The sequence below is a fragment of the Equus caballus genome, chromosome 7 (assembly GCF_041296265.1).
Source record: "Equus caballus isolate H_3958 breed thoroughbred chromosome 7, TB-T2T, whole genome shotgun sequence".
Lineage (NCBI taxonomy): Eukaryota > Metazoa > Chordata > Mammalia > Perissodactyla > Equidae > Equus > Equus caballus.
The window spans coordinates 62,851,189-62,868,708 of NC_091690.1; the positions used below are offsets into that span (position 1 = coordinate 62,851,189).

Genomic DNA, 17,520 nt, shown 5'->3' on the forward strand with positions numbered 1-17,520 from the left:
GAACTTAACCACTGTGCCACCTGGCCGGCCCCTCTTTGTTGCAGTCTTGACGCAGAATTCCTTCTTCAGTCTTTGCTCTAAGGCTATCAACTGACCAGATGAAACCTACACATTATGGAGTGCAATCTATTTTACTTAATTTCAACTGATTACAAATGTTAATCATTTTAAAAATACCTTCATAGCAACATCTAGACTAGTGTTTGACAAACATCTGATCACCACAGCCTAGCCAAGTTGACACATAAAATTAACCATCACTCCCCCTCTCCCCAAAAACCAATTTCCACTCCCCTGGGGGTGATATCACCTCTGTTGAGAATGCATGATTTAGGAGATAAAATAGCAGGATGTACTGTATATTAGATTCATTTATTGGTTGGATATATAAGGCAAAGGATAGAGAGGCGCTAAAGTTGATTTCCAGATTTCTAACTTGAGCAGCTGAGCAGATGGTGGTGCCGTTCACTGAGACAGGAAAAGCAGAAAAAAGGGGTAGATTTGATGTGGAATATGATGAGATTTATGTACAACCATGTGTGCATTTTACAGTGATATTTCAGCATATTCATTCATAAGTCTCTCTGACTGCTTATACCTGAACTGAATAAAATTTATTAGAAAATCTTTTGACAAGATAAAATCATTTTTATATGACCTCATTGATAGCATGATTTTCTCATTTTTAGCATTCAGGCCTGAAAGATCTTCTGGAAATATTTGGTATTATTTTCTTGGTTGTACTATATTCCTACTACTTGGGTACATGCAATAGAATATGATATGCTGAGAACAGAAGTGTTAATTATATGACAGATGTTTAGGTTCATCCTCATATTTATCTTGTTAACAAACATACCCATAGACTTAGTCACTGTCTGCCTTCTATCTGTATTACTTATTTTGCTTTTCTTTTTTTTTTTTTTTTTTTTGAGGAAGATTAGCCCTGAGCTAACTACTGCCAGTCCTCCTCTTTTTGCTGAGGAAGCCTGGCCCTGAGCTAACATCGTGCCCATCTTCCTCTACTTTATATGTGGGACGCCTACCACAGCATGGTGTGCCAAGCAGTGCCATGTCCGCACCTGGGATCCTAACCGGCGAACCCCAGGCCGGCGAGAAGCAGAACGTGCGAACTTAACCGCTGCGCCACCAGGCTGGCCCCCTTATTTTGCTTTTCTTACCAACTAAATTGTCAGCTTATGAAGGAAAGGAATAGTGACAATTGAGTCAACAAATATTTAGGGTCTGAAATCATCTTATTTGTCCCCATAGAATCCAGATGAGTGCCTTACACATAATAGGTAGTTAATAAATGTCAGATTTTTGTTGAAGTGAATGTTGTGATACAACTCAGTGCGAGTTCTTTTATAGGTGCCACAAACCATTGCTTCTTATTAAATCATTTTTCACAGATTTATGAAGCAGTGGAGATTATTTCCGTTCCACAACCCAGATTTTATATTTCATTCGAGAAAGAATGGGAAACGCTCATTTTACTGCCCACAAATTAGAAGAACATATAGTCTGTTGGCACTAAAATCTATTCTTTATAACTTAAAACTCTTTTGTTTTGTAGAAACAAATTTCCTAAGCTGATAATCATATAAGTCTTTAAAAATCCTTTTAGTCATAAGGTCTACAATTTTTTGATGAGATTACCTCATTATGTATGGAATCTATATTGAATTTTTAGGAGTTTCACAAAGTAATATCAGCTCCATGTAAAAGATTTACTGGTCCGTCACTTGGTATTGAGAAAATAAAAAAAAAAGAGTGCATATTTTGTTATAATTGTAAGAACTATAAGCAGTGGGCTGGAGGAAAATTTGGAATTAATCATTGTCATGGGCCAAGTTCCCCAGAAAACTGTCTTGGAAACTGAGATTTATATGCAAGAGTTTCTTAGGGAATGCTTTAGGAACTACACCTGGGAGGAGGGGAGGGGCCCGGAACGAGGCAAAAGGAGTTGGACTAGGATCCAGTTGTAACACAGGCTTCAGCTGATCCTACAGGGAGCTCTGGAGCTAGAATGGCTCTTTAGAGTCGCTCTCATTGAAGCAATGTTTGCTGAGTCTTTGTACTGCCTCGTCAACTGGTCATGGAAGTCAGGTTGCCAGGTGAGGAGAAGTAAGTTTACTCAAGGCAGCTTCCTGGAGAGAAGGGCTCAGCTGTGAACCTTAGCAGCTAACACTTCTATCAACTGGGAGAATGAGTGAGTGTGTTGATAATGAATTGAGGGTGGTACTCATCAGTCCTTACTATAAATCCTTAATGTAAGATTTTGTTTAGTTATCACTGTTTTGGTACCTTAGTACTACATTTAGAATTTTCAATTGTTTAGTGACTAGATGCCTTGATTAAAATACCTATTGAATTTAGCTATACGTAAGTGCATTTCATGATGTGTTATTCCAATTCCATCCCGCTCCCACCCCGCTGGCGGGGTCATTTTAAAAAACTTTTAAACTGTAGCATACTGCTGTAGATCTGTTATTAGAGTCCTTATTTTTTGTTATCTTGATGACTCAGATTAGAAGCCACAACCTAGTTGTGACGAGAGTATTAACTCTTTTAAACTTCTGGTTTCAAATGTTTCACTGGCAGATCCATGTACAATGCCCTTTTTACTTTACCAGGTCTGCTTCTTCAATTAATTTAGTGATATATAACTTTAAGAGCACTCATTTCTTATTAGATCTTCCTTATTAGATCATAAGATCATTAGATCATACCTTATTAGATCTTTCTGAGATAAAAATTAAGATCATGGATTTGCATATAAAACAAACGTGATTTAAAAGTCTTTCCTTGTTCCTGACAAGACATATGACTTTGGGTAAGGACTTATCTTCTCTGAGTCTCAGTTTTTCCATTGGTCTGTAGTATTATTTATCTAACAGAGATAAAATATTTAACACAGTGTTTAGGACATAATAGACTTTCAATAAAAGGTAGCTGTTATTATTATTGCTATCTTCTCAACAATCCTGTGTAGTGGGTAAGGTGGGAATCACTAGCCCCAATTTGCAGATGCACGTTTAAATGTAGAAAACACTATTTAAATACAAATTATCTTTATGCAGAAGTTTATAGCTGGAATGCAGTAATCAAATACTAATTAAACCTAAGTTGTCCCTTACATTTTTCAATTGTTACACTGATATAGATTTTCATCCATAAATTATGAAGTTTACCTTTCTCCATAGTGTAAAAGAGACTTATCCTATTTTCTGAAATGCTCAGAGAGCATTGGAACTACGTAAAATCTGAACTCTGTTTAATTTCAGATGACCAAACTGAAAAAGGCACAATTTCAGGTTTTATCAGTACAATAATGGGAAAGCCCTGCCTACTTATTGTACTATAACCTCCAAAGTGACCCCTCTTTTTACAGGTTATGCTCATCTTCAATCATCTGGTTGCACTAACCTCAAATCCTGCAGTTGAGTCATCTAAATATTGGATGTGCTGAAATGGGCTGGGAGAAATTTCCAGAGTCATGTGATATGTTAGGAGCAAAGTGACTGAAGTATTGGAACACTTGCCTAAGGAAGAGATTATAAGATGGAACGAATTGAAATAACGCTCAGAGAGCAAAACTGTTAGGAAAGTCAATGGGGTCAGTGCCTATTTTATACTTTAGACTTTATAACATTTTTGTACACTAAAACAAAAACAAGAAAAATACAATACACAAACGTGAGATAGCATTAGAATTTGTAGCTCACAATTGTTTGGGATTTGACCAAGAGGATTCATTTTAGTAAGGCTTGAAATCATATATGTATTCCTAGGAAGGACAAAAAGTACAATATTTATATCTCAATCATCAGCTTTTCCTTTGGTGGGAAATACCATATTTCCTCAGCTTTTACTGCCTTACTCTTTTGAGGCTTGACTGACAATGCAGCCCTTCCACAATATGACACTTGCCTCCTGAGAGAGATGTCCTCAGAAGCAGGGCATTGGTTACTGGGAATCAAAAAATAAGTTGCTAATTTTGTTTTTATAGCTAATCTAGGCCAAGTAATGTATAAGCAGAAAAACACAGAAAAATAGTTCAAATGATGTGTATTCAGTCTTGAAAATATTTGTAGAAATGCCATTTGTAGGATGCCATTACAGGAGAGGAGTCACAATGATCCAGACGGAAATTTCATTTCAAAAAAAATCACAGGCAAAAGAAAGCAAAATAGACAAGTGGCACTATATCAAGCTAAAAAGCTTCTACACAGCAAAGTAAACAATCAGCAGAATGAAAAAGCAACCTACAGAATGGGAGAAAATATTTGCCAACCATATATCTGATAAGGAGTTAATATCTAAAATATATAAGGAATGTCTACAATTCAATAGCAGAAAACCAAATAAGCTTACTAAAAAATGGACAAAGGACTTGAATAGACTTTTCTCCAAAGAAGACATCCAAATGGCTGACAAGTACATGAAAAGATTCTCAGCATCACTAATCATCAGGGAATTGTGAATCAAAGCCACAACCTGTTAGGATGAACATCATAAAAAACAAAAGAAAACAAAAACCCAGAAAATAGCAAGTGTTGATGAGGTTGTGGAGGAATAGGAACTCTTGAGCACTGTTGATGAGAATGTAAAATGATGTAGCCACTATGGAAAACAATATGAAAGTTCCTCAAAGAATTAAAAATAGAACTACTTCGTGATGCACTTCTGGTTACTTATCCAAAAGAATTGAAATCAGGATCTCAAGGAGATATCTGCACCCTCATGTTCATTGCAGCATTATTGACAATAGCCAAGAGGTGGAAATTACCTAAATGTCCATGGATGAATGAATGGATAAAGATTATATGATATATTCATACAATTGGATATTATTGAGCCATAAAAAGAAGGAAATTCTATCATATGCTGCAATATGGATGAGACTTGAAGACGTTATTCTAAGTGAAATAGGCCAGTCACAGGACAAATACCACATGATTCTACTTCACTGAAGCAAAGAGTAGAATGGCCATTGCTAGCTGGTAAGGGGAGGAGGAAATGGAGAGTTGCTTAATGGGTCTAAAGTTTCAGTCATGTGAGATGAAAAAGTTCTCCGCTGTACAACCTTGTGTTTATAGTTAAAAGTACTGTACTGTACACTTTAAAATTTGTTGAGGGTAGATCTCATGTCATATGTTTTTTTTACCACAATTAAAAAAAATCACTACCCACCAGTCTACTTATTTATTTATCCATCCAATAGTATATTTTTAAATTGAAATAAAACATAAATACAGAAAAGCACACAGAATGTATAGCTTGATGAATTTTCACAAAGTGGACACAATCACTCAGATCTAGAAATAAATATCATTAGCAAAGCAGAAGCCTTTATTGCGCTGTCTCTCGGTCACTATCACCCACACTGCCAAAGTAACCACCCTCCTGACATCTGTACCTTGGATTAGTTTTGCTTGTCTTTGAAATTTATCTAAGTGGGATCCTGTAGTAGTTTTTGCCTTGCTTCTTTCACTCAGCATTGTTTGTGAGATTCATCTGTTGTGTATGGAAGCAATTTGTCCTTTCTCACTCCTGTATAATAATCCCTTGTACAGATACATTACACTATATTCATTCTGCTGTTGATGGATATTGGTTTGCTTTCCAGTTTCAGGCTATTATGACTAAGTCTGTTAAGAACGTTTTTTTAAATCTTGATGTACATTTTTGGTGTGCATTTGGTTATACAACTAGGAGTGGAATTGCTAGATCTTAGAATATGCATATGTTTACCTGTAGTAGAAAATTATAAAGTTTTCCAAAGTGATTATGCAAATTTATATTCCCATCAGCAATGTATGTTAGTTTTAGATGCTCTACATTTTTAGGATATACTTTGATGGATATGTGGTAATATTGTAGTTTTAATTTTGCATTTCTCTGATGACTAATGTTCTTGAGAATTTTTTCATATGTTTATTGGTCTGCGTTTTCTTTCTTTTGTTATTGATTTGATTGATTTATACGTATTTTAAATATGAGTCCTGTTTTGGATGTAAGCATGGCAAATATTTTCTCTCTTTCTTTTGCTTGCATTTTCCATTTTCTAATGGTGCCTTTTGAATGAAAGTTCTTACTTTAGTCTAATTTATCCAATCTTTTTTGTTTATGAAACCATAAAAATCTTTTTTGTGTCTTGTTTAGGAAGTATATACCTACCCCAATTTCATTAAAATATTTTTGTATGTTCTCTTCTAGAACTTTCTACATTTAGATCTACAATCGACTTGAAATTGATTTATGTATAGTGTCAGATAGAGGGTCACATTCATTTTTCCCCATATGGATATACAGTTGACTGTTTATTGGGTTTTTTGTTTTTTTTGTTCTTTTGAGGAAGATTAGCCCTGAGCTAACTACTGCCAATCTTCCTCTTTTTGCTGAGGAAGACTGGCCCTGAGCTAACATCCATGCCCATCTTCGTCTATTTTATATGTGGGATGCCTACCACAGCATGGCTTTTACCAAATGGTGCCCTGTCCGCACCTGGGATCCCAACCAGCAAACCCCTGGCTGCCGAGAACTGGAACGTGCGAACTTAACTGCTGTGCCACCTGGCTAACCCCTGTTTATTGTTAATACCATGTTTTCCTTCACTGAATTGCAGTGGGCCTTTGATGTCTATTAGGTAACCGTATATAAGTGGGCCTACTTTTAGACTCTGTTTTATTTTCCTATTCTATTTGTCTATCCTTATGCAAATAAAGCACTTTCTGAATTACTGTATACGGTAAGTTTTAATATCTGGTAGTGTAAGTCCTTAAGCCTTATTTTTATTCAAAATTTATTGGGCTATTCTTGGTTATTTGCATTTCTATATCATTTCAGAATCAGTCTGTCAATTTCCACAACAATCCTTGCTGAGATTTTGATTGTGAATTGATTGAATCTGTGGAACAACTTGGGAAGAATTTACATATTTGCAACTTTCAGCTTATAATTCACTGAAATGATATATGTATATATATCCTCACTTCTTTAAGCCTTCATTAATTTCTTTCAATAATGTTTTGTAGTTCTATGTGCAGGAGTCTTGAACATCTTTCATTATATTTGTTCATTGAGATACGATATATTTTGATGTTATGTAAATAGTATCATATTTGAATTGTATTTTTTAATTGTTGGTGATATATTTAAAGAAATACAATTGATTTTTGTATATTGACGTTGTATATAGAGAACTTGCTAAATTCACTTATACTTATATTTTGTCTATAGATTCTTTTGGTTTTACCATATACATAGTCCAATTGCCTGAGAAAACTGATGGTTTTATTTCCTCTTTTTTAATTTCTTAATTTTTAAAAATCTTTTCTTATTCATTGGCTGTAACCTCCAGTACAATACTGAGTAGAAGTGATGATAACTGACATTCTAATCTTAAGTAAGAATATTTTAATATTTCACATTAATGTAGTATTTTTAAAATGTTCTCAGACTAAGGTAATTCACTTCTGTTCCTGACTTGCTATGATTTTTTAAAATATTATGAGTGAATTTAGAATTTTATAAAATTCATTTTCTACAGCTGTTGAGGTGATCATGGGAATTTTTTTTCCTGTTAATATAGTGAATTGCATTGGTTGATTTTTGAAAGTTAAAACAACTTGTGTTTCTTAAATAGACCCAACTTGGTCATGAAGTTTTATTCTTTTCACACGTAGCTGGTTTGGGTTTGCTTTTGTGTTTTAATTTATTTTTTGCTTTCATGCTCATAAGAATGATTGGCCTGTAATTTTCCTTTCTTGTAATTTTATTGCTGTTGTTGTTATTTTGGTGTCAAAGTTATGCTGTCCTCAAAATAACTTAGCAAATGTTTTATCTTTTTCTGTTTGCTGGAAGTTTGTTTCAGATTGACATTTATTCTTACTCTAATATTTGGAAGAATTTACCTCTAAAGCCTTTTGGGCTAGAGATTTTTTTCTAAAACAGGTTTTAAATTAATAATTCAATTTATTTGTTAGAGGTTGGATATGCACTTTTTTTTTTCTTCTTATGTCACTTTTGGTAAGATTTTTTTTCTCCTAGGATTCCTCCATTTCAACTAAATTTTAAGTGTAATTGTCATGATATTGTTTCTAGTGTCTTGTGTAAAACTCTGAAACGATTTTCTACTTTTCAATCTAGATATTATTAATTTTTCTCATTTATTTTCTTCATTAGTCATACTAGGTGGCTATAAATTTAATTTAAAATCTTTTCTATTTTTGGTTTCCAACTTTACATTTTCTTGATTTCCTCAATACTCCATTTATATTTCATTAGTCACTGTTTTCTAATCTTTATTATCTCCTTCCTTCAACTTTATTTCAATTTTATTTCCTGTGCTCTTCCGACTTCCTGAGATAGAAAATTTTATTTTCAGACTCTTTTAAAAAATATATGTATTTAAAGCTATAAATTTTCTTCTAAGGACTACACAGAATAACAATTATTGTTTTACATAGCCAGTTTTCATTTAGATTTACTCACATATTTAACATCTTTTTTATTCTTTACTCTTTTCTGCATTTCTATGCTTGCTTTTTTTTTTTTTAGGAAGATTAGCCCTGAGCTAACTACTGCCAGTCCTCCTCTTTTTGCTAAAGAAGGCTGGCCCTGAGCTAACATCCGTGCCCATCTTCCTATGCTTTATATGTGGGACGGCTACCACAGCATGGCGTGTCAAGTGGTGCCATGTCCACACCCGGGATCCAAACTGGCGAATCCTGGGCTGCTGAGAAGCGGAGCGTGTGAACTTAATGGTTGCGCCACGGGGCCGGCCCCTGCATTTCTATGCTTTCTTCTAGAATTATTTTCCTTCTGTCTGAAGAACTTTCTTTAGTATTTCTTTAATATTTTAATACAGGTCTACTAGTGATAGATGCTCTGAGTTTTTATTTGCTGAAAAATATTTCTTTTGCCTAAATTTTTGAATGAAATTTTCACTAAATGTATTAAAGTTTGGCACTTACTACTTTAAAGATGGCTATGGCTTTTATCATTTTTGGTGAGGAATGAGCTGCTAGTCTTATTGTTGCTTTTTCATAATTAATGTCTGCTTTTAAGGTTTTCTCTTTGTCATTGCTTATCAGCAGTTTGGTTATTATATGCCATCGTGTGTTTTCTTTCTATTTCCCCTTCTTGGGATCGGTAGCACTCTCTGAATCTGTGACTTTCTGTCTTATTTAGCTTTGAAAAGTTATCAATTATTATGTGTCATATAATGCTTCTTGCTGCATTCCCTCTCTCCTCCAATTCTAGGAGTCCATTGACACATAGTTCTTTTCACTATGATCTGTATGTGTTTTATAGCAATTAAAAATAATTTTTAGTCTTTTTTCTCTCAAAATGCTTAATTTTAGATTTATTTATTAACTTTTCTTCCAGTTCACTAGCCATCTCTTCTGCTGAGTCATAGTCACTTTTAAACCCATTGAATTGTTAATCTCACTTATTGAATTATTTTAGTTCTTGAATTTCCGTTGATTCTTTTTCATAGATCTAGTTCTCTGGAGAAATTCTCTATCTTTTCATGTTTTAGAATTAACTTTTAAAATAAACTTTTTATTGAAGTACCACATATATACAGAAAAGTACTTATATCTTTGGAACCATTCATTTTCTGAAACATGTCAACCACAATTATTTCGAAGGCCATTTCTAATAACTCCAATATCTGAATGAAGTGTTGAGTCTGTTCTATTTTCTATTTTTTCTCTTATTCTTGTTTCTTGGCAAGCTGGTAAGTTTTTATGGAATGATAGCTATTATATATGAAAAATTGCAGATAATCTGAATAACATACTCTTCCCTGAGAGAGGTCTTGCTTTTGCTTCTAACATGCAGATAGATTAGAGGCATATTACTTTAATGCAGTTATGGGGTGGGCTGAACTGAGGACAAAGTTTTAGTTTTTGTGAGGGTGGTCTGTTTTCAGTTTGCCTCTGTTTTTATCCCTAACCTTAACTATAACTATAACCTTAACCCTGAGGTGTTTACCAGGGCATTTCCTCATTAGTGAGCACTGAAGCCCAATTTTTATCCCCAGAATTTTGTGATTGTTGAAAGTTCTGCTTAGCTTCTCAGAGGCTTCACTCTTCTCAACTTCTTAGTCTTCCCTCCCTGCTTTGCTCATGAATTGGCTATGGCCTTGAGAGAAAAAAATAGCACATAGTGCTGGCCTCACTTTGTTGCACTCTCCTTCATTGCAGCATCTTGAAGCCTCAAGTCCTAGCTTTCTTTCCAGCGCTGAACTCCAATTTTTGTTTCCCCAGTCCCTCGAGAGCACCAAAAGCTTTACTCAGCAGCTGGTTTTTGCTCAGCTTTCTCTTCAGCTCCTCAGCCTCTTGCTCGGCACTGGTTACAAGTAGGAAAATGCTTTGAGGAGAAAAGTGTTGAGACCACCTCCATGAGTTTTCTTCTCTCAGGGATCTTGACCTCTCAAGTCCTGGCTGCGTTGGTGGCTCTTTGATGACTTTTTCTTTTTTTTTTTTAAGATTTTATTTTTTTCCTTTTTCTCCCCAAAGCCCCCTGGTACATAGTTGTATATTCTTAGTTGTGGGTCCTTCTAGTTGTGGCTCTTTGATGACTTTTAAACATTTTTTGATAATTCAGCCTTTTGAGTTTTTCTCAACAGGAGGTTTGGAATGTTATAAATGAGTCTATATAATCAAAGTGGAAGTTCTATCTCCATCTCTCTCTAATTTTAAAAATATGTATTTAAAAATAAAATTTATAATGTATAAAATTTTTCTTCTGGATATGATTGTGTCGGTTTGAGGGTCTATATTTGACGAAAGAACCTGAGAGTGTGGTTTGCCCAAGTCATTCATTCATCTAATTAGTGACAGAAATAGTGTTAGAATTCAGTCCATTGTTCTTTGCTGTTCTGACTTCTCTGCTGCCAAATTTAACTTGCTTTGCTTTTAATATAGTTAAGGTCTTCAAATATTTGGCAGTCATTAGGGTGATGAGTGAATTGCTCCTTTCCTTAGCCAATTGATCTATGTTTTTGGCTTTTCTCTGAGTTTTACTCTCTAGGTAATACATATTTTTCTATTTACTATCTTTTCCTCTACCTGTATTTGCCAGGTCTTAAGAGATTGGTAAGGATAAATTTTACACTGTTTGCCAACCTGCATCTTCATCTCACTGGATTGTCCACTGTGTGAGGTAAACAGGGCAGGTATAATTATGTTTATTTGGCAGATAAGCCAAATTAATCTCAGGGAGGTGACACAGTTTTCCCAAGTTAGCAGAATCTGTATTACAATCTGGACCACTTACTTGAGTTTTGTTTTGGTTTTTTTCCACACTACTAAAGCAGGTGGTAACTCATCAAGCCTTATGGAAATCATGGAATGGCAGGATTGAAAGGCATGTCAGTGATAATTCAGTCTGATTCTGTCAATTTACAAAGAGAAAACTGAGGCCATAGACATGAAGTGGCTTCCTTAAGAGTCACATTGCTAGGAGGTTACTGCGTTGGTACTAGCATTCAGGCCCTAGAGTCATTTCTTTACTTTTGATGAGAAGAAAGCCAAACTACAATAGAGAGGACAATGTAGAGAAAAATTTAAAAAGCAGAATGTAGTGGAATCAATAGGGCCAAATAGCATGTAATTTAGAGTAATAAATAAATTGATTCAAGAACGGCTTTACTTAGATACAGGGAAATGATTCTGAGTTGCAGAGATGACTAAACACAGGACCATACAATGAAAGAAGGTTGTTGGATTTACATTTACCTGACTGGTCACAGGCAACTAAAGCAGTGCATTTCTGAGGACCCTTCCAATGTTGTGATTATTAGATCTTCCAAAATGATAATATAATGAAAAAGCTTGTGAGTTTTTCTCTTCTTTTTAAAATTGGTCATAGCAACACAAAGTAGAGATCCAAAGATGTGCTGCTTGGCAAGCAATTTGCATACTAATAAATAAATATTAGCTACACTAGTTTGTATATCAGTCATTATACTGCCAAATCATTTTAACAACTGTTAAGTAATTCTAAGTAATCACCAGTACATCTTATAAATTCATTACCAAATTTCCTTTTTGTTTATTTGGCTAAAGTGAACAAATATGGTCGATATTTTTAAAAGCATATAAAAAGTATGACTCTTTATGAAAGCATTTTTTGCCAGTTTCAGTACACCAATATTGACTTGACTCTACTGGAAGAAATATATATTTGCAGTAAAACCAGAGATATCTATTTCTAACTCTGCAAGAAAGTATTTGCTTTGTCAGTTAATATTTAATTTGTTTGTGAGCTTTAAGTTTCAAAGGGATTACCTTGATTTCAAAGACAACCATTTTTGGAGTAGTAAGTATTCATTTTTATATTAAATAAAGTAATTTTCATATTCAGAAATAGACTATGAACTCCCAAGGATAGTGTTTGTTCATTTTTCCATTCATTCCCATACTCATCTGATTTTTGTCACTTAGGAACCTTCATTATACTTCCTTGGCCTTTATAATGACATTTTCAACATTAGGAAACTTCTCCTTGCTTTTCTTGCATATTGATTTTCAGTCCTGGAGCAAACATACTCAATCTTTTCTTCTTTATCCAAGAGAGCAATTTTCTAGCCATTCTTTCTAACATTTCTCCTGCTGAAAAGTGTCTCTTTCTAGCTGTTGTAGCATTAATTATTTATAATTTTAAATACATTACTTATTAACCATATTTTGATTGATAAGAAATAGCACAAAACCTGTTGAGTTCTCAAATCACACTCAAAAAACTATGAGTTACCAGATGGTTTGAGGGGGTTCTAACACTTCTTGCATGCCTATTAGGCACCAACTCTATCCTGGGTACTTTCACGTATAATATATATATATATATATATTTTACTTTTACCATACTCTTTGAGGAAGATATGATTAACTCTATTTTAAAGAGTAGAAAACTGAGATTTAGAATGACTAGCCAAGGTTATGCTAGTAAGTTTTAGGATTAGAATTTGAACCCAGGTCTAATTTCTCAGACATACATTTCCACAACTCCAGACTATAAAAGCATTCAATCTATTCAATCATCTTCCACACCTTCTTCTAACAGTCATCGGTCTGTCAATAGTTTTTCAATGACTATATTCTTTGCTGGAACAAGAGCAGAGTACTGTGTCTGTTTTATTAAGTATTGCATTCCTAGCCCTTAGCACAGTGCTTGCCACATAGTTAAACCTGCATACAGTTTGTAAGCTGAGTGAATTGGTGAATTAATGAATGAACTCACATTTTTTATTTACTACATTTCATTTTTGGGGGGAATTTATATGGTATGTATATTTACAAATTTGGGTAATTTGATAAGTTGTCAAGCAGATTTCTTGGGAATGCTAATGGTCTACTTTCTTGCAGAGTTAGAAATAGATATCTCTGGTTTTACTGCAAATATATATTTCTTCCAGTAGAGTCAAGTCAATATTGGTGTACTGAAACTGGCAAAAAAGTGATGATTGTCTATCATTGTGTCCTAACATCCAGTTAAAGTTATGAGATATTACTGACAGGCCAGAAGTAGCCCTCTTCATTTACCTGCAAAATGTGGAAATAATAGGAACTCAATGCATTTTGCCTTGTTTAAGAAGCATGACAGTGCTTCAGACTTGATGACTTTGAAATCTCCTGTTGTTCCTCATGGTGCACTGGTGCTTGGCTGTCTCACTCAATCATTGTGGCATTAATGATGCCACTAGTGGCATAAGGCTATAACTGGGTACTTGGGCCCAGCTACACAGTAAATGGGAAATTTATTAAGCCTTATAGATAATGCTAATACTGAGCAAACAGAGGCTGAATTCCCAGTAAACCATGAGCTTATTGTGATAAATAGAAAAAGCATGAGTCAATTTTAGACATTTAGACATGATTGAAATCCAGATAGAAATTGGGGGATAATAAGGTTTGACATAAAAATGTATTAGGGACATAACAAATGACATTATTCCATATAAGTCTATTGTTTGTTAAACATCTTTGATTTCTTGTCTTATACCAGCTTTCTCTGAGAGGAGGGCTCTCAAATCACATTTCTGACAAATACTGATCTGACATTGAGTGAAACTCCACCCGCCTCCTTTAGGGAATGTTTGAAACCCTTGGTGAGAGGATTGGAATGAGGAGGCTTTGGAAATGTCATCTCTTTGCTTCTTGTTCCTCTCTCTGTGCTTTTGGTAGTGAAACGTGGAGCGGGGTTAACATTCTCTTGGGACTTTGACTCTGGAAAGTTTGAGGGTATAGGTAAGGCCTAAAGAAAAGAAAGACGAAGTCTTATTCTTTAGGCCTAATGCTGTTTTCTGTTTTATGAAAAGATGAGTTTTAATATTTTCTTCTGTGTGATTCAGCCCAGGTGACTAGAGTAAGAGGACAGACAGGGATTTAGGATAGAGCTCTATTAGGAATGCTTTTAAATGTGCATTTTTTATTCCTTCTTTGTTCCCAATAAAGACTTCATGAACCTTTTTACCCTCAGTCCAGAAGATATATGTGTGCATTGTGTGTGTGTGTGTGTGTGTTAAGACACAGTAGGTCAGTTCTCTCTTCCTGGGAAACATGGAGTTGCCGAAAGATCATCTGTATCTGACAAAATTTGAGCATTGTGGCCACTGATAATTGGAAAGACTGCACATCTAGCCAAGGTGAGGAGAGACTCCTAATAATTCCTGATGGGTAGGGGTTCCCACCATAGGTGTGCAGGTTCACACTAGGTGGATTATTAGAAATGTTATGAGAAGTTCAGAATATATTGGAAATTAGTCAATGACTTTTTTTTTGCCTTGCTAAAATTCCTTAACTATCGTCTTTTGATATAACTAGCTTTATTCTAATTATATTTCCCTCACCTCTTTCTCCTTAAGTTCTTGGTTACAAACCTTGATACAGTATAGACTTTGTAGATACTGTTTAAAATCTGGATATCTGGTAGGTACTTAAACTACAGATGCTGATAATTCTTGTTTAAGAATACTAGCTTACTTTCCTACTTATATCACCCAATACGCCATATTATGAGAAACTACTGGTAACACTTCTGCTACCAGTTGTATGTCACAACTAAATATTATAGGCAGTTTTGACGATTATCGCTTGTTTATTGAGAACCTGGTGGCATGTAGTGAGTTCCTCTTTTAGAGAAGTTTATGAGTTGGGTTCCAGGATATATAATTGGTACCATGGGACTGGCAATAATTTAACTCACCGTAAGATGGATGCTGCAAATCCTGAATTCCTAACTCTATTAGCTTTTTACATGTGATAAGTCCTCAAACTAGTGTTGCAGAGAATTGAAAGGGAGTAAAACACATGGATCTCTTCTTTAGGAATGTCACAATATATTCATAGGAAAAGACCAATGTTCACTAAATACTTAAGGAACAAAATATTAAGTATAGTTAATACATATAATTAACTATGTGTATGCATATCATTGTAGTATAGGGTCATTGAATTTTAATCCTCATCATAGTAGCTTAACTTCTTTATTTAATTTTACTGAGTAAGGGGAAGATCTTAGGCATTATAAAAGTAACAGCAAAGAAAATGACAGAACATTATTCATTTTTGCAAGTTCTCATAGATTATTGTCTATGTTTGTGCATTTTAGGCATAATTCTAGTTTTAATATACAAGTAATTTTTTATCCTGATTTTCTCCATAAACATCTGGCTTCCATTTTGTTGGAGTATTCATGTTTATCACTTTTAATGGCTCCATAAAATTCCATTGTATAGATGGACCTTAATTTATATAAAACTTTTTCCTTATTGATAGACATTTATAATCTCTTTATTTTTACAGGTGATAAAACTGAAACCCAGAGATGTCAAATGGCTGAACTAAATAATTATAGGGTAACAGATAGTTGTCCAGTGATTTAAAAAATTGATAATTTTTAAATTATAATTAATATAGAAAAAATCTAAAGGTTATTTCTTCCATTTCTCTAGAATCCGCAGAGCAGAAAAGACAGTGTGTAACTGCATATTCCCGAGCAGTCCTGTGAGTGTCATTAAGGTCTTTCTCTGGTCAACCTCATTTTAATTATAGCAGTAGAGTCCTTGATAGTTAAGTGATCTTTTCTTCTCCAACGTTCCTTTGATTTGGTGGAATTTCCTGGGTACTTCCTGTGTTACCTATGGAATATACCCACTTTTTAGGGATTTAGGCTTGTGGTTTAGCATGTTGTAAGAAAGACTAATATTGCAGAGGATGATTAAGAGGAGAAAAACTGCTAGTTTTCTCATTAACATTCATTAATCTTGGAATCTAGTCATTTTTAGTCTGACAGTTTGACAATAGGTGCTTTTGTACTGAAAAAGCAAAAAATAATTGCTTTATGTTATGTATTAAGGGTCAAGAAAAGATATTGCTTTATGAAAAGTGAAAAAAACACTATCAAAGCTGAGGAAACTATCAGTCTCTAGTAAAATAAATTAGTAGACTATTAGCAAGGCAACTTTTGCACATTTACTATGAATGAAAGCTAGAAGAGGGATCTGTAAGGCAGCAAGGGTGGAATGCTCAGGGAGACAATGGACAAATATCTCACTTAGTGGAGACTACATTTTCACCTACTAATAATCAAAATGTCTTTCCCTTAGAGAATAAATGACTGTTTGACATTTACTGGTGGTTTTTTTCAAGACTAGACTTAGGACATATACTTAAGACATGTAAGCATTGCTAGGAAGCATTCTTATTTTTTCATTTGGTTTTCTCTGCTTAATATTAAAAGAAGAAGATTGCTATTTCTTTTAAAATAATTTCTGTACAGAGTTTTGTACTCCCATTTGCAAGACACTTCTGCAGAGACTTATCCCATTTAGTTCTTTAATAATGCTGAGGCGTGAGTGACCTTGTTCCCATTTTGCAGATGAGAAAATAGATCCTCTGGGAGATTATGTAATATGTTATATTCTAGATCACACAGCTAAGAAGTAGCCCAAGTAGACATTGAGGCTAAATCATCTCACTCCAAAAGCTATGAAATCAGAATTGGAATGCCTCAACCTGGAAAGGTCAAATTGATCTTTCTTTAGTATGATGACCCTGTCTTTAGACCCTTGGAATTGAATTTTTAAAGGAGTCTTAAAATTGAAATGTCTTGCTTTTATTTGTTAGCATTTCATTATACTTAGATTTCAAAATGTTTACCATGAGAAGTATTATGAAAATGATATGTCTGTTGTAATGATGAAGAGTCCAAGATACTTAGTGAGGAAACTAAGATACACAAGATATAGGCACAGAGATTTAGAGACAGCAAGCACTTGGCAAACATAGCCATGCTGTTGATAGTCTCTTTTTAAAACAATGATTTCTCTGATTTAAATTTCAGATTTGGGAAGAAATTATTAAAAAAAAAAAAGCAGAAAATAAAAATCCCCTACAATGCTGCCACTAAGAGATAACTATTCCTATATTTTAGTGTCTTGTTTTCTTCTTGTTCTATGAAAAAGCACCCAAAGAGATATTAAATTTGAGCTTCTTAGAA

The 17,520-nt window shown here is 34.3% G+C and overlaps 1 protein-coding gene across 21 annotated transcripts in view; it reads left to right on the forward strand.

The window, feature by feature from the left end:
* Positions 1–17,520, forward strand: part of DLG2 (discs large MAGUK scaffold protein 2) — a 1,837,299-nt gene that overhangs the window by 426,797 nt on the left and 1,392,982 nt on the right. The gene's annotated exons all lie outside the window — the stretch shown is intronic.